The sequence below is a fragment of the Wolffia australiana genome, chromosome 16 (assembly GCF_029677425.1).
Source record: "Wolffia australiana isolate 7733 chromosome 16, ASM2967742v1".
NCBI classification, from domain to species: Eukaryota; Viridiplantae; Streptophyta; class Magnoliopsida; order Alismatales; family Araceae; genus Wolffia; species Wolffia australiana.
This window is the reverse complement of record NC_135850.1, coordinates 6,700,566-6,720,641: the sequence shown is the minus strand read 5'-3', so window position 1 is coordinate 6,720,641 and position 20,076 is coordinate 6,700,566. Positions and strand designations below refer to the sequence as shown.

The 20,076-nt window shown below is 35.7% G+C and overlaps 1 long non-coding RNA gene across 1 annotated transcript; it reads right to left on the bottom strand.

The window, feature by feature from the left end:
- Positions 1-16,175: 16,175 nt before the first annotated feature.
- On the bottom strand, positions 16,176-18,996 carry LOC144713835 (uncharacterized). Its single transcript, XR_013584173.1, has 4 exons — positions 18,819-18,996; positions 17,116-17,273; positions 16,983-17,039; positions 16,176-16,410 (listed from the first exon to the last, which is right to left on the bottom strand). It is a non-coding gene; the product is annotated as an uncharacterized LOC144713835 (long non-coding RNA).
- Positions 18,997-20,076: the final 1,080 nt, after the last annotated feature.

Genomic DNA, 20,076 nt, shown 5'->3' with positions numbered 1-20,076 from the left:
TACTAAATACTATATTATATTATATTCGTGCTAAACAGATGTGCAGATTATAAACAAAGAATATATGTTTGCTAATTCAGAACTGGACTGAGGGTATCAGGGAAAGAGCACTTTTAAATCTTTATTCCAGATTGGAGAGGGAAAATATATTGGAGAAAAATGATTGGGAATGAAACTTTCAGTCGCCGGATTAATTTTTGGAAAGAAAAACGTATCCCTACACTTTATCACAATCTCTGCTTAGCTAATTACTGGTTTCTGGCTCTGTAAAACCTATAGGTTTGGTCAGAAGTATCTGAAAAATAAAAATAAAATTAGGTCAAATATTAGTTAAAAAGTTGAAAATTCCACTTTATTAGGATGATAATATCGTTTCTTCACAAATTCATTACAAAATAAAGCAAATTTTAATTGATATAAAATTTTATATTTATATTTACATTAATATTAATATTTAATTTAATATTTATATTTTACTGGTTTTTATCTTGAAACCTTATCATTTATATATGGTAACATGTTTTTCTAATATTGACAGAAATTACATGCAGTGGTCTAGTTGCTAGAAGGACCTAGAAAACTCTTCGTAAGTACCAGGTTTGCTACCTGGAAATACCATACACGTTTATTCCACTATTTGGATATTGGTGTAGTTTCTAGTCCAGTTTTCTCTTTTCCTTAGTACAAAAACCAGTAGGGAGTATTTGATGAACTTGTGAATATTTGGACCGGTTTAGTCAAAGTTCAGTAAAGTACGGCAAATCCAAAGTACAGATGTTTCTTAAAGTTTAAAGGAAAATTAAATAGCTAATAAATCGTGCTTCAAAATAAATCAGCTTAATAAATTATTTTAACTTTGCTTATTTCTTCATTTTTCTATTAACATCTATACCAAGATTCTACAACATATTATTATATTTAGGCCAGAAAAATGCCGTTATGGGAATGATTAATGACTTTAATCATACTATATTGACCTAGTATATTTTTCATGATCTTTCATTTCCTAGTTAAGTGATTGATAATGCTCTAATACCTTGAGGAAAAGTGCGTCCCATCGAGTTATTTGAGAGTGAAATGATAAAACCTTCTGTGCGACATATTAGTAATTTCAGGGATTTTTGCAAGATGGTATCAGAAAAAATATCCTTAGTCACACAAATAAATGATTCATGAACCATAATATTTTTCATACCTTATATTTGATTTCAAAGTTAAATTCCAGAACGTTTCCATCAACTTATGATATTTCTGTGGTTATCACTTATTATCATTAAAAGCATTTAAGTTTAGTTAAATCATATGAACGAAATTTTTTGGAAACATCAATTCATGATTATATTTGTGCAAAGATCACACCACTCCCATTATTTCTGTTTCATAAGTGGATTTTGTTTTAACCTTTGAAACTATAGCCTTTGTTTATATCACAATAGGATGAGGGACATGCACTAGATCAATATTCACTCCTATGTTTGGGACATCCACTCTACGACAAAGGGTTGAGATATATCTGGTATGATAAGGACTGATGAATGTTCTTTCAAAAATTCATTGAAAATAGGAACTAAACCTCTTTGGAATTTTGAGTTCGTTTAGGTATCTTATAATCAATCGATATTCCCCATTAACAACCATTGTAATTTGTTATGGCAGGACTAGAAAAAAGAATAAGGATATTATAAGGTCCCTTCAATTATTTAGCTCCTGAAATAATTTTATATTTTTTTCCTTATAAAGACATGATTAATGGTAGGGCATAGTGTTTATCAAAAATTCTCCCAACAGCAAGTGTATGTGATGATCCATCTCTGTTTCTTTGGATCTTTTCATAAAAAATAAAAGCATGGGATAAAAAACATTGAAACTAATAAAATTAAGGATATCGGCGGAGTTTGCATACCATAATTTTTAGGAATCAATGGCTTTGTGAAGCTATCTAGACCTATGCTGCCTCTCAGATAATCTAGGGCTTTAATCTAGTAAGAATAATGATGACATAAATTACAGATTCACTTTGAGAATATAAATGAAAGTTTTCATAGACTGAGGGTAAACAGTTTATAATTTGAAGGAAATCAATTTTCTATAGCCACAGAAGCATAGAGTAATCTCTAACTATCACCCCTTGAAATGAGTTATTCATCAATCTGCTTCTATTCATCCTTATTTTAATGACCCTAATGTTGAAAGTTTGCTCCTCAATGCAGACTTAACTTTAGGGGACATATATTTAAAATTGAGCATCATGTGACTTCCCTGAATAATTATTCTAGGTTCTATGTTTAATACATGGAGTTATACTCTTAATAGCTTATCACATTTATTTCTATGTGATGGAAAATATATATCTCCAAGATTTAAAGGTCTATATCACATAAATTAATGCAAAATTCAGCCCTCAATCCACAAAGATGAGAATTTCACAATAACTAATCACCTAGGTGAGGATCATAAACTGATTTTATATTTTTTGAATGGTGTTTTTGAAAGAAATTCTTTTCCATCTCACACAGATCTTGACCACAAGAAAGTAGTGTTCTGAAAATCTATTTTTAATATTTTCCAAATTCTTGGACTATGTTGTTTTACAGTATGCATAAAAAAGAAAGTGTGTAATCTTAAAGAGGTAATATATTAAAATAAAACTTATCACAACCATGTATTTTATGTATCATTAAGAATCATTACACACTTAAATCAGCATTGGGGCTGATTTCTTCTTACTGAAATTGTAGAAATCAAGAGCTTCAAAGGTTCAAAATGACTTCCCAATCAATGTGACAGAATGTAATTCACTCAGATTACAGAGGATGATTCACTATCCCAATCAACGTGAAAATGCACTTGTATGTCATCACAAATCACAATGCTATAATGCACCAATGATCGACTAAGATTATATTTTTAAAAAATATGCAGGGACTGCTAGCATCAAAATAAAAGGTGAAAATTTGAGGTTTAGTAACTAAAATGGTATTTGGGAATCTTTGGAGATAAGGGAAAATTATTTATTGAATTTGAAATGAATGTGATGTGAATGACATATGGGATACATATGGCAATGTGAACTGTCATCAAGATCATAAGAAAAATCATAAAATTAGTATTAAAATGGCACCACAAAAATCGATGGGCTAATTAAAAAAAATGAATACGGAGCATCCATCGTGGATAATGAGGCACTTCTTTTTTAATTCAAATGATGTAATTTTTACACACTGCAGCTTATGGCTTTCAAGTATAGAAATAAGAGTGGAATCTTCTGCGAATATGACGATTCAATTGACATAATGAGAATCTACTGTGGAGAAGAAGAAGAATCAAATGGTTTGATAGGATTTTATGCCATAAGCTTATAAAGCTCAAGAATTAACTTTGCATGCACTACATGCCTTAGTCTCTAAGCAGATGTAGGACTTGGTGAACACCTACCGAGAAGGCATATATCTCATTCATCCAGATTTCTTGCAAAACATTTCTACAATGACTTGAAAAACATGTAGTACCTCAGTCTCAACCAGCCATCTATATCTATCTTATAAGATCGATTCATAACTTTCAGTAATGAGTTCCCTTAACTGGAAGATTCACCCACCCAGATTACGACATTCCTCTATATTCCTAAAAAAATCTATTTTTGCAAATATGTCACCTGTTTCTATTGTTGGGTCCAATGGAGATGCCTTTTAAAAATTATTCTTTTCAGCAGCACTACTATTATGCTACCACAAGCACTAGCTAATCAGTTCGAGACATTCCTTATTTACCCAAAGGTGTTATCTTGTATAAGAATCATATTTGGTATCAATCTATATTTATTGTGAGGTCCCAATTATTGACTGGAAGAGACACCCAAGAAAACATACCAAATATATTCCCTCCTATCGATGATTAAAAATCTATAATTTGAGTTCATCATTCACTTTAATGTGACCTGTGCACTTCAAAAAGTTAGATTATTCAGTCAAATTTACAGGCATTCATCATTGGTACAAAAATATTATTAATCCATAAAAAAATTAGGGATAATAGTCAACAATATGCTAGATATCTTCAAGATAATGAACGAAGTAATAAACGGCCTTGAACTTGTTGAAAGGCGTATTTTATGGAGGTTTTGGGCTGGAAAGATATACTCTTTGTTGGTTTTGTTTGAAATAGAGGAAAATTTGTAATAAAATATAAATTTACTGAATTTTGGAGTAAATGATTGATAGAAATATCTCTACCAGACATACTGATCATTATGTATGTCTGATACTTGTAATGAATTCCCTAATGACACGATCCAACATATTGAGTTAAAATGATATCATAATATAGGGATTACTAATACTGAAGCATGTGTTCTAAATATTCATATTTGAAAGATACTCTAGAAGAAAATTGAAAACTTCAGTAGAATAACACTTGTTATTAACTTTCTTAAAAAATAAAATTTTTCTTCATGTTGTCTTTTAAACGTTTTCTGAGAATCAACTCTATACTCTATCTGTTTTTAAACAAAAAGAGTACATATAGTCAAAATATGCAAAATAATGCAAATAATTCATCAAAAATTATTCAATTATATTATGAACAGAATAGCACTATATAATCTTCCTTACATGATGAGTATAAATGATACTGTACCATTTTGGGTTAACACCAAAGACATGTAGTGGATGTTTTTCAGAAAGAGTTAATTGAATTGATATGTATGAGTCCCTTAATGGTACTGCACCAAACTATCAATAAAGGTTATTCATGTAGCAGTCGTGTAAGTGCTATTTCGATGTGAGAGACTAAAGACATCTTGGTGATGGACACTAGTACTTTGATTATGACCTATAAATTCCAAATCATAGAACTCCAAAGAGTCTTAGTTCAGGTGTATCATGAAATGCATATAATTTCATGATTCACAAGGTCAAATATATGAAATAAAGCTTCAAATGATATTTCTTGAGCTATCTCCTTTTCTACCTGTTAATCATCTTCCCTGACTTCTTACTGCATCTGAGCTAAAACTAATTAAAATATTATGATAACAGAGTTTAATGAACTCAAAATTAGGTATGTAAATTATGTCATTGTTATTTGAGCTTAATAAATATATTTATGAACATTTAATCATATAAGTATGAGTAGTTATTGGTGACCAAGAATCATCTACATGGGGAACACTGATAATGAATTTAATATTTTTTTCAAGTGATTATTAAGGTGGTAACAAGTGAGACTGAAGGCATGACCTAGAGAGATATTGAGATAGTTTATATTTATTAATTGTATGATTCGTAATGTGGAATATGTGGAGTAGATGATAGAGATGCAAAAATAAAAGTAGGACAGATGAAAAGGGTGGAGTGAATGAATGATGATGGGATAAGAAAGGGGAAAGACAATAAGGGTCCGCATACGTATACTCAATTGATGTGAAGAAGGTATGTAAGTTATGGAGTAGTGCAAGGATGAGGAAATGTGATGTGGAAGGGACTATGTAGCAGCTAATATCTTGTATGTGATTCGAAGGAAGATTGGGATAGAGCTAATTTAGATAGGTGGTGGTGAATCAGAAAACATTGCAATATAAGAAAAGACACTGTAAGTCCTTCCATTTTACTAGGACTATGTTGATTTTCAGATGCTGGTGAACCCATCTTCTTTTCTGTTGATCATGGTTTTATCAGCATATGACATCGATACTCTATGATGGATCTACAACTCACTCTCTTTCACTTAGCCTAAAAATATAAGAACAAAGTTCAAAGATACTTTTTGCATCTTTTCAGACATTTGCTTGTAGATCAGAGTCCTATATTAAAAGAAGGGATAATGACAAATATGCCCCAAAAAAATGACCTTTTACCAGAATTCTGTATCCCAGTAATTATGATTTGAAATTGGTGTAAGTTGAGAAATTAGTTTTTTATATTGTTTTGCATCCTAATTTCTTGTAAATATTCTTGCTGATGTTACAACAATGTTTTCTGAGTTATTCTTCACCCAATTCTCATGATCCAATATGTATCTTGCATGAGAAAAAGGAAAATTATATGTTGTTAATGTCATATCTAATGCATGACTTTATGAGTGGCTTACAAACACCACATCCACGTTGCAAGTGGCCAATGGAACTAGGCCATGTGCCCAACCATTTTAGGCATTGTAAAGCATTCCTTGCAAATAAACTAGAAAAATGTAAGAGTACATGCCCATTGAAGTAAAATGAAATATATCTCATGATTTATATATCATAGAGACATATTTTTTTATACTCTAATTGCGCCTTTAAGGGATACTTATTATGGGAAATCACTGTGTTTTTGTCGTCCAAGAAAATTGGATTCTGAGACATGATGGATTGAAATTTTAGATACTAAGATTTTAATTTAAACAGAATAAAACCTAAAATACTAAAAAATAAATTAATATTTAAAAATTAATATTTTGACATTAGGAATTATTTTTTTACTAATATGATATCAGAAACGTCCAAAATATATTAAAAAACCAAAAAAAATTAGAACTATCATTCCAAAATATGTTTAAACGTTGTAGGCTTTCAAATATATTAAAAATTAAAACAGATAACTAAATTTATTAATAATAGTATTAATACATAATATATTATGAAAATAAATATAAAATAATAGTATTATTAATATTAATATAAAACATTTTATTTGTATCAATCAAATAGTTAGTTTGTTAAAAATATAAAATAGCCCCCCAACTTAATTATTCTTAGGAATGCGCTCGAATTTTCCTTGGATTCTTCATTCAGAACTGGAAAAAATTCTGAAGTGTCAAATATGTCAATTACACATCTATTTTATAAATATCACAATGCCGTATTAAAATAATTATGATATAGTCAGGGTGTTGGAAAGAGCAGGTTGTCTGGAAGAGTTATGCCTACTTTTGCCCATGAGTTCACAGAGAAGATGGAAATCTACTATATAGGTCACGGAGAAGAGAGGAAATGTGATCACTCATCTTGATCTAACTTCTACAAGAGATATAATGATCTAGTACAATTTTTTAGCTCATTGGACAAGGCTAGGTCTATCTTTAGCCACACTATCCATTATCTTGGATCTACAAATAGTCTGCCATCAGTTGAAAAAGATATACCCTCTGATTTTCTTCGTAATTGTGATTAGGGGAGTATTCTGTTCATTCGAAACATTTTTTGGTTTCGTAATTACATTCCATGAGAGGAGTGAAGTTCAGATAAATATTTCAGAAGAAAAATAATAAGTTTTCCTCTTGAGCACGGGTCGATGACGTTAGTGTGATCTGTGTGCGTTTAAGGCTCTCTTCTTCATCTGTTTTCCTTTGCTTATCATTGTGAATGGTCTAGATTTCCACCATCATGCCCTAAAACTTTAAAATCAATACTCATTGGCAGCTATCCACCTCCATCTCCATCAGCTCTAGTACTCCTGAAATCCACATCACTTGCCCTAGTTTAGTAATTAGTCTACTTAACATAATTATAGTTATTTAACATATATAAAATTCATTATGGTTAGAAATTTAAACACAATACTCTTTCCCTCTAGATTCAAGCCTCACTTGATCTTTTGTTGCAATAAAAATTTTAAATATTTTTTGGCGAAATCCAAACTAATAAATCATATATATATATTAATCCAAATTATAATTTATCAATATAAACTTTTGATCGAGGACATGATCTCAAAAGTTTGGTTATCTAAGTTTGTCTCTCACATGTAAAGACCACTTAGCATTTGGGGTTTCCCTAGTACCTCCCTCCTACGTGAACTTGAAAGATTGACAGTCTTTTCTGATTGTTCAAATACAAAATATAAATTATGGAAAGATAAAAAAAGTGAAAAGGCATTAAAAAGTGTATTTCATGTCACTTTATAATACATGGGTTTTGATTGGACATTAATTTCTGAACTCATTAAAATGTATTGACTCAACTCAACTCCTCACAAAGCACAGGTTACATATCGAACACAATTAAATTAGAAAAAGAGATAGGTAAGATTATGAATGATATTTATCATTTAAATTACTATAATTCACAGTATCTATTTTAATAAAAAATAGAAAAATTCGATTGAAATTGAAAGAAAAGTCCACTCAAGCAAATATTTTGACCAAGTTAACTAACTACTTTTAAAATATTGTTTTAAGAATTATATTTTTTGAAATACCCTAATGTGCGGATTATAATTTTGAATAAAAATAAAATCAAGAAAATAAAGAAAAGGACTTGGACCTACTTGTTGACTTTATGTGAATTAATAATGAAAATTGTAATAAAAGTTAAGATAGGTAGTAGAAAATATATGTATAATGATAGGAGTTTTTGGAAAAGGTATGAAATTAGTGTTCATTTTCAGATTTTTTATCTTCAAATTAACCAAATTTAGGACATTTTTCCAAGTCAAGTAATAGATAACAGATGTTTACTACATGCGGATGAATGATGTATTGATGGAGAGCGTGCAAATAAACGACCTCAAAAACAAATAGTATGAAAAATGGATGTTTAAGTATTGAGATATGGATCTCAAAATTCAGCTGCTAAAAAGTTAGATAATGTATGAATCGTAAACTGGGTTAGTTATATCATTTACAGCTTCTAGATTATCCAAAAGTATTTGTTTGTTTTCCTTGGAAGCACAAATTAAGTAGGGGTCTAATCCAATGGGAGTGATTGTCAAAACAATATTACAATTATTATTTTACCTCTTTTATTTGTAGTTTATGGAAAGTTCAAGTGATGAAATTTAATTTAAATTCATTAGCTAGGCTTTAACAGCACTTACGAGGGCTGATGGCTGTCGACATAATTAGTTGTAAGATGATGAAATAGTGCCCCTAAACATCATGGTGATGGTGGCAGATAAACCAAAAATCAGGGTACAATTACATCATTGTTGCCTTTGAGTTTAACCAATAAAATTCATAAATAAATACTCTCTTGAAAGCACTAGAAAATAGTGGATGAGTACGGATAGTCTCCACGAGGAACATGTATCAGGGAAATTACTCCCTTGATGAATTTATTTTAAGAGAACAAGAAGGAATACGCATACCATAACAAGTAATAATAATATGAAGGTGGCCATGAGATATGGGGTTAATTACAATTTAATATGAATGAGAAGAATATAACCTAGAGTGGTATATAGTGTAAAGTGAACAAATTGAGTGAAAACCAAAGAGTCGGATAGAGAAAGATATGAAGAATTGATAAGACAAAAAGATGATAACTGAAGAAAAATGATAATAAGAAATATTTAATTGAGGGCTTAATATTTAAACTGGAGTTTAAAATAGGATAAGAGGGCTTTAAAATAGGACATGATCGGGATGATACAACAGGACTTCAGAATGAAGGTAGTGGATGTATGGAATGAGTGAGGAAAATGATGTAGGAAAATGGAGGTTTAGGATAGCACTGGGGTAGATATGAAACTACGTGACAAGTCATAATCGTGTGGATGCTATATGACATAGATGGTGATTGAAAACTAGAAAATTTTATTTTTAAGTTTTTCAATATTACATTACATATTTGTGTTTAACTAGCTATATTTGCATGTTATCATAATTAATTGGATATAAATGGCTTGCACTATGATGTTACTATTGTTTTTAATTTTTTTAATTTTTTAAATAACACTTGACCTCAGCACATTGAAGAATTATTTTTTTTCAGGGAATAAAATACATGGCTAGAGGTTGTTAAGGGTTTTACTAATTCATCTGTAATTTCCATCTTTTTTTATATGTTTCTGACCATTATATAGCCAAGAAATAATTATTAAAATTAAAAATATGTTTTACGATTTATTTAGTATTTTAAAAATTATTTTTTAATGAATTTCGTGGCATCCATGTCATTCGCCTGAAAATTTGGACGAATGATTGGATGCAGAAATGAGCACTTTATTGGCTCATTATGGCATCACAATGTGCGATATCATAATGAGCAAATCATTACCTTGAAAAGAACAACATGGAGCGGAAGGCGAGGTAAAAGGCACAATGTTTTTATCTATTTAGCTTTTTCTTTCAATAAATGCACATCGAGAACCGACCTCTACGTCCATTTATGAAGTAATAATATTCCGCATAATCAATGAACGCGGAATCGATTAGCCGCGTGCATTAATTGCATGCAGTAACCAATTCTTCACGCATTGATTCTAAGAAAACTAAAAACCAAAAAAGGCGCGTGTTTTTTAACTTTTTTTATAGAGAAACAGAATAGGCAACGTGGCTCCCTCCTAGCCGCTCAAAAAGCATCACAACTCGGCAATGATTGCGCCCTTTGGAAGCGCAAAAAACATGGCAGTGCTCAATCCAGCGAGGGATAGAAAATCCAAGGAAAAGGCATGGGCGAATCAGAAATGCAATTTTCATTGTGTGTAGGAGAGATAGAAAATCCAACGACTAGGATTAATCGCCAGTAAAATGGCGATATCTTGAGATCTAGACATCGGATTACGCTCAGATTTTAAAGGTAAGTTTGTCTTTTCACCCTCTACGATTCATAACGGCTGGATTATAAATCAGAATTCAGAAAGAAGGGGAAAATCACTGAGGAAGCTCTCCCTCAAGAAATTGGCCAGGAAGGACAGGTGCTGCTTCTAAAGTCGACATATCTTAGTTCAAGCATCATAGTTGTAAGTTTCTTATGCACTGTTTGAACTTCTTCTTGAACAATTCCAAGACGCCAAGGCATGGGCAAAATGTGCATGCCCTTGGAGATTATTTTAATGGTGATTAGCATTGAAAGTGGAATTTGATTCAAGATCTGACTCTTAATTCTTAGGTCTAGAATGATTTTCATCTCAAATTGCATCTTAGATATTTAGATTAGGGTTGAATTTCATATTTAATTCATTTCCCCCCAAGTTTTTCTATTTTCTATCGTTAGGTTAATTCATCCACTTTCTCTCGCTAGGCCTAGAAATTGATTATTTGAAAATTAAATTCAACATGTCAAAACCGAAATCAAAATTTTAATTGAAAAAGGCATCCGTCTTCAAGCCCAATTTCAAAATCCCTTTCTTGCTAGATAAATTCCTAATTTTAGTACATAAAAAATTGCTTTCATGAATCAGATTTGTTTAAGTCATGATAATTCAAATTAATCTGATTCAAAGGAATCAAAATTATCCTTTCTAAAGTGTCTTGACTGAAAATATTATGATCAATATTTAGGTTTTGCTTAATTTTGATTAATTACAAAATAAAATTAAGCACACTTAAGGCCCATTTAATGCAAACAATTAATGCATTCTTGAATCAATTAATTTGAATTAGGATAAAAATTCTGTCATAGTGCCTCCGCGTGGTTTGACCCCTTGCTCTATACATAGTATTTAGTGATTAAGGGCTATTATAAAATTTATTGCATAAGTCGAAAAGCCCAAACAACGACATATTTTACACACCAATTTCAGTGCAACATGACCTCAGAATAAAGGTAGTGGATGTATGGAATGAGTGAGGAAAATGATGGAGGCAAATGGGGTTTAGGGATAGTACCGGGGTAGATATGAAACTACATGACACGATCATAATCGTGGATGCTATATGACATAGATGGTATGTGATGATAGATCGTGATGTATAACGGCAGATAGTGTTGATGTTATGAATATGGTCTATCAAACTGAATGTGTTGAAAATGGATCACCCCCGGCCTTCTCCGACAGCTGCTCTGGTATCACATTTGTATCTTTTTCTTTTCTTCATCATGGGCATAGGCGAGAAGGTTCAGGGTGTAATTAGGATATTTAAGCTGGCTTTACACCTATAAACTCTTATAAACACATTACTTCAAATATAAAACCTCCCTAGGTGGCATCTAGGGAATGGTTGGATTGTTCTACAGGCACAACTGTTGGGTTGGCCGTACCGAGCACTGTGGTTTTCCCAATTAAAAAAAAATTACTGGTAAATATATTTCCATTGAATAATCTCAATTACTGACGAGTTAAAACCCTAAATTGAGTTTATCACCAAGTACACCACAATTTGGTTCCTTTGATATCAGACTCACAGCGAGCCAACTCATCGTACTTGGTAATATAAAGAGTTCCAATGGAGAGCCCGTGATGTGCATACACGACACGAGCTTCTTCTGGAACATGTCTTGGTGGACCTTGATCCCTAGACCCCCCTTGGCCACTGATGAACATGATTACTAAAAAGAAACCAAACGATGATGGTGTGATCCATCAAGTTTAACCCATCACATGTACTGCATACAAAGGTGCTCCACATATCAATATATAGTGAGTGATATAGAGTTCACCGCTAGGATATGCAGTGAGATTGTCATGGGGACATGATGTATGAGTAGGATGCTTCCTTTGGGTGGTAGAAAATAATGTTTCCATCCCTTGGGTTTCTTCCTCAGTTTGGCCAACATGGCATCAAAATAGTGATGTTGCGTGTGATTAAGAAAGATGGGGCATCCTAGATAATTGAAAGGCAGACACCCTCGTGAGTATTTGGTGTAATTTTGGATGATGTGTGGGTGGTTGATAGTAGAAGATGCACCTACCATAAAGTTGTTCTTTGAAGTGTTGAAGAGCCAGCCCCAGACCCTACGGTATGTAGTAAGTACACTTATAAGGCCTTCATTGTATTTATTTACATGAAATCAATTATGGAATGTATGATTGAGTTTCCAGCTACTTATTTTTCAATCACGGTGAACCATAATAGTCTCATATGTGACTTTCACTAAAATTATTTTTTGACTTGATACTTATGTCAATATCATAATGATTGCGGAACACCTCATCTCCCTCCTTATATTCTGACTATCATTTTTTCACGTTCGAGGGGGATCTGATTTTGCTGGCCTAAATAGATTTCTAAGACACTATGTATGAATGTCATAATTCAAGGAGAGCATAGATAAATTTATGGCTAAAAATATTCATCTCAAGTTGACAGCCTTGTTCTACATGGTCTCAGCTTAGAGAAGAAATCTCAAGGCTCTAAATTCCATGAATCTCAATAAGACATGGAATTATTTCAATCTGGAGCACATTGAGACTGACAATAAAATGGTGGCGATGACATCAACGCACCGACACCGGATGCGCCACCTACGTCATCTGACACACCAAGCATGTAGACTCGTCATTGACATCAACTAAATAACCGCCAGACCTCGGACGTGCCAAGGCAGCCCGCGCTAGATGCCCAAGCGTCGGCTGCCCCGCCAGGGCTGCCCACGCCAGGCGCACAAGCGCCGGCCACCCCACCAAGGCAGCCTACGCCAGGCGCCCAAGCGCTGGCCGCCCGGCCAAGGCAGCCCGCGCCGGGCGCCCAAGCGCCGGCCGCCCCGCCAAGGTAGCCCATGCCAGGCGCCCAAGCGCCAGCCGCCCCGCCAAGGTAGCCCGTGCCAAGCGTCCAAGCGCCGGCCGCCCCACCAAGGCCGCTAGCGCCTGGCATCCCAAGCGCCGGCTGCCCGCCAAGGCCACCCGCGCTAGGCCTCCTAACGCCAGCCGCCCTGCCAAGGCAGCCCCGCGCAAGCGACGCGGCGCTGATAGTCCTGCCGCTCCTGCACTAGTGTCGCCCGTCTGTCTATATCTATTGGTTGTCCGCCACACCCATCGCCAGGGCCGCTCAATGCCCAAAAATTCAAGCTTTATCATCCAAGCGGGGCCATACAACGCCCGGATCACCAAGCCACGTTACGACCAGAATTCCCCGCAGCCTCATCACGCACTCTAATGACGAGGTACGCCTGAACTCTTTGGTGTCGTGTGTTCTTCGTCCAATATTCCACGGGAATTCTTCCACCGCCATCAGATTTGCTTTGAATTTCTTGGAATTTCAATGACTAGTGGATTAGGTCTTTCGTGGGATTTCCCGCGAACGTGAATTCGAAAGTATTGATTTTGGTGCTTAGGCATCGTCGCGGTGGTTGAAGGCAGTACTCCCACCCTCGACGAGGAAAGGGGCTGCACCACTATTATTTCATCGGATTTAAGTTTTCGAAACTGATAGTGTGGATTTGTGGTCTGTTTTATCCCTCCATTCCTAAACCATACCAGCATCCACCATCTTTCGTCATCCGTCTCGTCTCCTCAGTCGTTTGCACCCGTTCCTCTAGTTGTCCTGCATCATAAAAACTAAATAATAAAAGAGAACAACTCATAAATAATTAGAAACCTTTTGACGGTCCACTTCAGCTAACTTTTCAGATGACCATATCTTAATAAGATAATAGTCATTTTTTGAATATGTGCCTATCTTAGAAATATATGTGGCCTCCAAGCTAATCACATATTCTACATCTCATTGAATATTCATTGATATAACATATCCATTATAATGTATATGTAAAGATTCTGTTGTTTGGATTAAATCATCATTAATTAATTAATTAGTATATATGTGTTATAGTTAATAAATTGTGTAACCCATTGAACAAAGCTCATTGGACCATTAACATTATTTATTAGACTGATACATGGGCAGAGAGAGTCACACAGTTTTTTTTGAGCTTGATGGATGTTGGTGATCACATGCACAAGAATCTAATTTTGAAGCTTTTAACAAATAAATTTTTACAAAATCTAGAAAAATCACAGTATCATTTTAATCATCTTATGCCATGGTAACATGCATATATGATAATTATGATGCAAATATATATCTAAAAATTGAGACATTTGTGTGATGACAAGCATGTTATCATGACCCCCCGAAGTGAATCAATGGTAGTCCCTTACATTATCTCATAAATCTTTCTTAGTTCTGCATCTATCCTTGATACTAAATGACACATGAACCAAGCATTTATTGCACTACTATGTATGAATACCCCTTGAAATACTAACTCCCTTGTTGCATGGTAAAGATATGCATTCACGAGGGAAGGTTACATAACACTATGTATGATGCTGTCATCATGAATAGATCTCAATCTCTCAATGAAAAGTGGCACTCACATCTAGCATGTATAAGGTTGTTCCATTTTCCTTATTCTATTCAAAGAGCTCTTCTTGAAATTCTAAACAGCTTTCATTCCAAATCTTGCTCACCCCAAACTATGAAGTTCCACACAATAAACTTAGTACCCTCTTCTTCTTCCAAACATCACATTCTTTCTCTTGTCTTTTTTTCATTTTCAAACACCCTTAATCCTTCTCGAAACATAACTGGAACATTCTCTCTCTGTCTATGTGTCTGTCTGTCTGTCAGTAGGGACGGACACGGTCTGACCGAAGTTCGATCAGACCGGACGAAACCGAACAGTCCGTCAGCCTTTTTAGGGCTGACCTAACCTTCTGTTCCGGGTCCGGTTCGCACATCAAACCGGACCGAAGAGCGTTACCCTCTCTAACCTGCTCCCTCTCCCCTTCTCTCCCTCATTTCTTTCTCACGTTGTCTCTCCCCCTCTCTCTTTCGCCCTCCCTCCCTCTCGCCCACTCGTTCTCTCTCTCCCTCTGGGTTGTCCTTATACTTCTGGGACGCGGACGGGACGAAGATTTTGTCCCGGGCTGAAATTTTTGTCCCGTCCATGGGCGCGGACGAAATATTGGACGAAAAATCGTCCGACGTACCACGGATGGGACGAATCTCGTCCCATCGGACAGAAAGCTCATTCATCCGGGGTACCCAGACGGTGGATGTCCGAAGTGGACGATAATTTTTTCTATTCTTTATATATTTTTTCTTTTCTCTCTCTATATATTTTTTCTTCTTTTTGATTCTGAGATATTTCACTCATGTAACAAATTCATGGAAAGACATTTTAACTGAAAAGTTAGAGAACGCTAGGAGACGAGAAAAAGCGTGACACATCTTAGTTATAATTTTGATATCTTTCTAAATAAAATACTTGACCTTGATAAAAGTAATAGAGATTTTCAAATTGAGGTTCAAAAGTACACTTACGTTTAAACTCTGGTAAGCACAAACTCTTAGGAGCATCCGTGGACATGTTTAAAATATAAACTGGGATTAAATATATATTTTAAATTATTTTTTGGATAATGACTTCGTCGTCACATGCGTAACAGTCAAAGGTATATTTTTAATTCACAACTCTGAATTAAGTTCACCGATTCATTACAGTAGATACTATCAACATTCAACTCTTCGATCGTGGTGATGGCAGTCCACATCGGAATCATTATATAGCAGTGCTTAAATTTTGAGTCTTGTGCGCCATTGATGACTTGTATCCATATCTTTGGAGTTTCCACATTAACACAAATTAATTGTTCCAAAAACAGGCTTTAGTCACAGCAAAGGTGAAACAGAAATAGAGAGTGTTTTTTCAGAAGCTGGGACAGAATCTTGAGGCAGAGTTCATGCACCCATCCTTCCACCTCGCGCAAAATTAGTCAGTGTTGAGATGGCCGTCTCACATGTCCCACATGTAATCCGTTCAAACTGAAATCAAATCAAAGTCGTAAGGAAACATACAACAGTAATCAAATCATAGAAGAAGAATAGGAAAAATAAAAAAGGGGGAGAAATGGAGAGGACAACATGAAACGAGAAGGGCGAGGGAGAAGAGGAAGAGAAGGAATGAACGAAGAGAAAGAAGGAACTTGAAAAAAGGAACAGAATTAGATGGAATGAAGAAACCACATTAAACAGAAACATAGAAGATATAAGAATAAACACAGGCAGCTGAAATCTTGTTCCTGTTTCATTTATTTTCCCAACAATTTCACACATCGAACTGTTAGGCCGGTGAGCATGACATGCATACTAAATACGACATGAAGATTAAATCAGCGCAAATTTCCCAGTTTGGACAGTACTGGTTCATCTCCAAGATAGACACACCCTTCTGCACTATTCGCTTAAGCCTGGGAGCAGGCGAATAGTATGCACCCTTCGTTTAGGGGAAAATACTTCACCAAGTTATTTAAACTAAATTTCAGACCAACATTGTAGGGAGATATTCACTGCAAGCATACGGAATAAAAATATATGGGGTAAGAAGCATGACTTACTGTAAATCAAGAGGGATGTAAATGGGCGGGCCACCTTCCTTTTTTGCTGCTCTTATGCTGTCACGTGGAAAGGAGTGAGTTAGAAAAAAAACATGCAAAAACAAAAGGTCAAAAATGTTCTAACGTAACTCACCGTCAGAAGAGCTATCATCATCGTCAATGTCATCTCGGAGTCAGACAAGCAATGGGCACACAGGTAAAAAACGAGAAAAAGTACCAAACACTTAATATTCAAGCAGAGCTTCTTAGAAGAAAGGAGACGACGCAGCCAAGCCCTGCGCCTGCGCCAACCTGCATAAGCCAAAATTTTATTGAACGGCGAAAATAATTTTTAATAAGAAACAATTCAGAGATAATTATGTTTTTAGAGTTCCAAAAAACTGATATTTTGAAACAATGCCGTGTTTCAAACAGAAATATGCTGCTGGTTGGTGAGGGAAACAGAGAAAAGATGCAGAGAACGAGAGATGGATAGAAATGGGTTGTCTCTACTTAATTTGTTGATATTCCAATTAAATTAGTCAATTTTTTGCCAATAGACATTGAAACTAAATTAGTCATGGATAACTATTTTCCTAATATATCTATTTTAATCTCGTTAGATAAAGAGAAATTTGTACAAACACAAAAAGAGAGAGTGAGTGAGAGTGATGACACATATTTAGAAGATATTTCGCAAGTGAGATATCACCATAAGCAAGAACCCTAAGTAAGACGGACTAAAATTAGCCCATAAACTACCAAGGATAACCTTGGTAATCTAGAGAAATATATATATATATATATATATATATATATATGTATATATAGAGAGAGAGAGATAGAGATGGATGGATGGATTAGATGGATTTATAGATTGAGAGAAAGAGAGAGAGAAAACATCAAACTGATGGTAAATATTTCAGGGTGGGACGCTGCCAGAAAAAAAATCAGAAATATCAAGGTTAAAACTAGATTACCTCATTTTGATATCGTGATCTGGGGAGCAAAATATAAAGAAATAGAGAGTGAGGAAGAGAGAGAGAGATAGGGAAGCTGACATCACATATTTCAATGTTAAGACTAAAACTTAAACTTAAAGAACCATAAATAACTATCAATGTTAACATATTTCAATATTTCAATCGCAAGGTTAAGACTAAAACTTAAAGAACCATAAATAACTATCCATGAAGATACAAGGAATTGATATCTTCATTTCAAGGGAAATATAGAGAGCTATGCGTTGATTCCACAGTTTTTTGATCTTTCAGGTTCAAGATATCAACAGAATAAAATAAGAAACGAAAATAGTCAAACTGAATAGTCCCATAGGATAAATATTTTCATCAGCTACCTTTCTTGAGATAACATTTTGTTAACATTTAACGAGCGAAATCTTAAAAAGAAATTAATCAATAGATAGCTACATAGAAAGATCGATAGATAGTTAGAATTTGACATGGTTTGATTGCCGGTGAGTTAGATAGGTAAAAGGGGAGATAGTTGGACCAACAGAAAGATAGATAAATAGATAGATAGAAGGACAGATCGATAGAAGGATAGATCGATAGACAGATAGAAGGACAGATCGATAGAAGGATAGATCGATAGATAGATAGCTAGGTAGATAGATAGAAAGATCGATAGATAGATAGATAGATAGATAGATAGCTACACAGAAAGATCGATAGATAGCTAGATCGACAGATAGATAGATAGATAGATAGATAGATAGATAGAAAGATAGATAGATAGGTAGATAGATAGATAGATAGGTAGATAGATAGATGGATAGAGAGAGAGAGATATATAGAAAGGTAGATAGATAGAAGAATAGATAGGTAGAAAACATACCTTGCCGGCGGTGGAACACCTTCGCGACGGTGAATCACCGCTATCACTCGCAGAGATGGAGGAAGACAAAGGTGGGTTTCAGAAGGCAACCCGATGGCTCTGCAAGGTACTGGGTACGACTCGTGCTTCCCGACGCCGAATTCCTTTCGAAGAACAATACTAGGGCTGGCGGCGTGAAATTCTCTCTATTTTCGTCCGGACGGGATGAAAATTCGTCCAGGAGAGTTGGGACGGCCCGAAACTTCGTCCAAGAGAGGTAGGACGGGATGGTCCCAGACGAAATACCGTCCTGTCCTTCGTCCCGGGGGAAATGATGGACGTCAGCCGGGACGAATTTCGTCCCGTCTCGTCCATCATCCTCGTCAGGGACGATCCGGAAGTATATGTTCTTTTTCCCTCTCGCCTGCCCGTTCTCTCTCTCTCTCTCCATCTCTCGTTGTCTCTCCCTCTCTCCTGCTCGTTCTCTCTCACTCTCCTGTTCGTTCTCTCTCCCGCTCTTTCTCTCTCACTCTCCTGTTCGTTCTCTCTCCCGCTCTTTCTCTCTCACTCTCCCATGGGTTCTCTCTCCCTCTCTTTCTCTCCCTCTGTTCCGGTCTCACTCTCCCTCTCGTTCGCTCTCCCTCCCTCACTCCCTTTTGCCGTCTTTCCCGTTCTCACTCTCTCCCTCTCGTTTTCTTTCCTCTATCCGTCTCCCTATCGCGTTCTCGCCCTCTCTCCCGCTCTCCCTTCTCTCTTCTCTTCTCTTCTCTCTCTCTCTCCGCCCTGTTCCGGTCTTACTCTCTCTCTCTCATTCGCTCTCTCTCCATTCCTCGCTCCCTCTTTCCACTGCTCCCGTTCTCACTCTCTCCGATTCATTTTCTTTCCCTTTATCCCTCTCTCTATCTCGTTCTCTCCCCTCTCTCTCACCTTCTCTCCCCTCTCTCTCACCTTCTCTCCCGATCTCCGTCTCCTCCTCTCTCTATCTCGTTCTCCCCCTCTCTCTCTCACCCTCTCTCCCTCTCCTCTCTATCTCCCTCTTTCACCCGCTCTCCCTTTCCTCCTGTCTCCCTCTCTCTCTCATCCTCTCTCCCGCTCTCCCTCTCCTGCTCTCTCCCTCTCTCTCTCGCCCTCTCTTCCTCTCTCTCATCCTCTCTCCCACTCCCTCTTCTCCTCTCTTCCTCTCTCTCTCTTTCGCCCTCTCTCCCTCTCCCTCTCTCTCTCAAACTCTCTCCTGCTCTCCCTCTCCTCCTCTCTCCCTCTCGCTCTCTTTCCCGCTCTC